Here is a 5000-nt window from a genome sequence, read left to right as displayed (position 1 = left end):
TTCAGCCTTGACTGTACGTATGTATTTATGTATGTATGTATGTATGATTTCAGGCTTGACTGTATGTATGTATGTATGTATGTATGAATGATTTCAGGCTTGTCTGTATGTATGTATGTATGTATGTATGTATGTATGTATGTATGTACGTATATATGTATGTATGATTTCAGGCTTGACTGTATGTATGTATGCATGTATGTATGTATGATTTCAGGCTTGACTGTATGTATGTATGTATGTATGATTTCAGGCTTGACTGTATGTATGTGTGTATTTATGTATGTATTTATGTATGTATGTATGATTTCAGGCTTGACTGTATGTATGTATGTATTTATGTGTGTATGTATGTATGTATGTATGATTTCAGGGTTGACTGTATGTATGTATGTATGTATGTATGTATGTATGTATGTATGATTTCAGGCTTGACTATATGTATGTATGTATGTGTGATTTCAGGCTTCACTGTATGTATGTATGTATGTATGTATGATTTCAGGCTTGACTGTCTATGTATGTATGTATGTATGATTTCAGCCTTGACTGTATGTATGTATGTATGTATGTATGTATGATTTCAGGCTTGACTGTATGTATGTATGTATTTATGTATGATTTCAGGCTTGACTGTATGTATGTATTTATGTATGTATGTATGATTTCAGGCTTGACTGTACGTATGTATTTATGTATGTATGTATGTATGATTTCAGGCTTGACTGTATGTATGTATGTATGTATGTATGTATGTGTGTATGTATGATTTCGGGCTTGACTATATGTATGTATGTATGTATGATTTCAGGCTTGACTGTATGTATGTATGTATGTATGTATGTATGATTTCAGGCTTGACTGTATGTATGTATGTTTTTATGTATGTATATATGTATGAATTCAGGCTTGACTGTATGTATGTATGTACGTATGATTTCAGGCTTGACTATATGTATGTATGTATGTATGTATGTATGTATGTATGATTTCAGGCTTGACTGTATGTATGTATGTATGTATGTATGTATAATTTCAGGCTTGACTATATGTATGTATGTATGTATGTATGTATGTATGTATGTATGTATGTATGATTTCAGGCTTGACTGTATGTATGTATGTATGTATGTATGTATGATTTGCTTGACTGTATGTATGTATGTATGTATGTATGTATGTATGTATGTATGTATGTATGTATGCATGTATAATTTCAGGCTTGACTGTATGTATGTATGTATGTATGATTTCCGGCTTGACTGTATGTATGTATGTATGTATGATTTCAGGCTTGACTGTATGTATGTATGTATGTATGTATGTATGTATGTATGTATGTATGATTTCAGCCTTGACTGCATGTATGTATGTATTTATGTATGTATGTATGATTTCAGGCTTGACTGTATGTATGTATTTATGTATGTATGTATGATTTCAAGCTTGACTGTACGTATGTATTTATGTATGTATGTATGTATGATTTCAGGCTTGACTGTATGTATGTGTGTATGTATGTATGTATGATTTCGGGCTTGACTATATGTATGTATGTATGTATGATTTCAGGCTTGACTGTATGTATGTATGTATGTATGTATGTATGTATGATTTCAGGCTTGACTGTATGCATGTATGTATTTATGTATGTATGTATGTATCAATTCAGGCTTGACTGTATGTATGTATGTATGTATGATTTCAGGCTTGACTGTATGTATATATGTATGTATGAATGATTTCAGGCTTGTCTGTATGTATGTATGTATGTATGTATGTATGTATGTATGTATGTATGTATGATTTCAGGCTTGACTATATGTATGTATGTATGTATGTATGTATGATTTCAGGCTTGACTATATGTATGTATGTATGTATGTATGTATGTATGATTTCAGGCTTGACTGTATGTATGTATGTATGTATGTATGTATGTATGTATTTATAATTTCAGGCTTGACTGTATGTATGTATGTATGTATGTATGTATGATTTCAGGCTTGACTGTATGTATGTATGTATGTATGTATGTATAATTTCAGGCTTGACTGTATGTATGTATGTATGTATGATTTCCGGCTTGACTGTATGTATGTATGTATGTATGTATGTATGTATGTATGATTTCAGGCTTGACTGTATGTATGTATGTATGTATGATTTCAGGCTTGACTGTATGTATGTACGTATGTATGTATGTATGTATGTATGATTTCAGCCTTGACTGTATGTATGTATGTATGTATGTATGTATGTATGTATGTATGTATGTATGTATGATTTCAGGCTTGACTGTATGTATGTATGTATTTATGTATGTATGTATGATTTCAGGCTTGACTGTATGTATGTATTTATGTATTTGGTATGATTTCAGCCTTGACTGTACGTATGTATTTATGTATGTATGTATGTATGATTTCAGGCTTGACTGTATGTATGTATGTATGTATGTATGAATGATTTCAGGCTTGTCTGTATGTATGTATGTATGTATGTATGTACGTATGTATGTATGTATGATTTCAGGCTTGACTGTATGTATGTATGCATGTATTTATGTATGATTTCAGGCTTGACTGTATGTATGTATGTATGTATGATTTCAGGCTTGACTGTATGTATGTATGTATTTATGTATGTATTTATGTATGTATGTATGATTTCAGGCTTGACTGTATGTATGTATGTATTTATGTGTGTATGTATGTATGTATGTATGATTTCAGGCTTGACTGTATGTATGTATGTATGTATGTATGTATGTATGATTTCAGGCTTGACTGTATGTATGTATGTATGTGTGATTTCAGGCTTCACTGTATGTATGTATGTATGTATGTATGATTTCAGGCTTGACTGTCTATGTATGTATGTATGTATGATTTCAGCCTTGACTGTATGTATGTATGTATGTATGTATGTATGTATGATTTCAGGCTTGACTGTATGTATGTATGTATTTATGTATGATTTCAGGCTTGACTGTATGTATGTATTTATGTATGTATGTATGATTTCAGGCTTGACTGTACGTATGTATTTATGTATGTATGTATGTATGATTTCAGGCTTGACTGTATGTATGTATGTATGTATGTATGTGTGTATGTATGATTTCGGGCTTGACTATATGTATGTATGTATGTATGATTTCAGGCTTGACTGTATGTATGTATGTATGTATGTATGTATGTATGATTTCAGGCTTGACTGTATGTATGTATGTTTTTATGTATGTATATATGTATGAATTCAGGCTTGACTGTATGTATGTATGTATGTATGATTTCAGGCTTGACTGTATCTATGTATGTATGTATGTATGATTTCAGGCTTGACTGTATGTATGTATGTATGTACGTATGTATGTATGTATGAATTATTTCAGGCTTGTCTGTACGTATGTATGTACGTATGTATGTATGTAGGTATGTATGTATGTATGTATGATTTCAGGCTTGACTATATGTATGTATGTATGTATGTATGTTTGATTTCAGGCTTTACTGTATGTATGTATGTATGTATGTATGTATGTATTTATGTATGTATGTATGATTTCAGGCTTGACTATATGTATGTATGTATGTATGTATGTATGTATGTATGTATGTATGTATGATTTCAGGTTTGACTATATGTATGTATGTATGTATGTATGTATGTATGTATGTATGTATGTATGATTTCAGGCTTGACTGTATGTATGTATGTATGTATAATTTCAGGCTTGACTGTATCTATGTATGTATGTATGTATGATTTCAGGCTTGACTGTATGTATGTATGTATGTACGTATGTATGTATGTATGTATGATTTCAGGCTTGACTGTATGTATGTATGTATGTATGTATGTATGATTTCAGGCTTGATTGTATGTATGTATGTATTTATGTATGTACGAATGTATGTATGTATGTATGTATGTATGTATGTATGTATGTATGTATGATTTCAGGCTTGACTATATGTATGCATGTATGTGTGTATGTATGATTTCAGGCTTGACTATATGTATGTATGCATGTATGTATGAATGATTTCAGGCTTGTCTGTATGTATGTATTTATGTATGTATGTATGTATGTATGTATGATTTCAGGCTTGACTATATGTATGTATGTATGTATTTATGTATGTATGTATGAAATCATACATACATACATACATACAGTCAAGCCTGAAATCATACATACATACATACATACATACATACATACATACATATAGTCAAGCCTGAAATCATACATACATACATACATACATACATACATACATACATACATATAGTCAAGCCTGAAATGTATGTATGTATGTATGTATGATTTCAGGCTTGACTATATGTATGTATGTATGTATGTATGTATTATTTCAGGCTTGACTATATGTATGTATGTATGTATGTATGATTTCAGGCTTGTATGTATGTATGTATGTATGTATGTATGATTTCAGGCTTGACTGTATGTATGTATTTATGTATGTATGATTTCAGGCTTGACTGTATGTATGTATTTATGTATGTATGTATGTATGTATGTATGATTTCAGGCTTGACTGTAATACATACATACATACATAAATACATATATACACACAGTCAAGCCTGAAATCATACATACATACATAAATACATACATACATACATACATACAGTCAAGCCTGAAATCATACATACATACGTACATACATACATACATACATACATACATACAGTCAAGCCTGAAATCATACATACATACATACATACATTCATACATATAGTCAAGCCTGAAATCATACATACATACATACATACATACATACATACATACAGACAAGCCTGAAATCATTCATACATACATACATACATACATACATACATACAGTCAAGCCTGAAATCATACATACATACATACATACATACATACATACATACATACATACATACAGTCAAGCCTGAAATCATACATACATACATACATACATACATACATACATACAGTCAAG

The sequence above is a fragment of the Lutjanus erythropterus genome, chromosome 13 (assembly GCF_056507025.1).
Source record: "Lutjanus erythropterus isolate fLutEry1 chromosome 13, fLutEry1.hap2, whole genome shotgun sequence".
NCBI lineage: Eukaryota > Metazoa > Chordata > Actinopteri > Lutjaniformes > Lutjanidae > Lutjanus > Lutjanus erythropterus.
Note: the sequence above shows the minus strand (reverse complement) of the source record.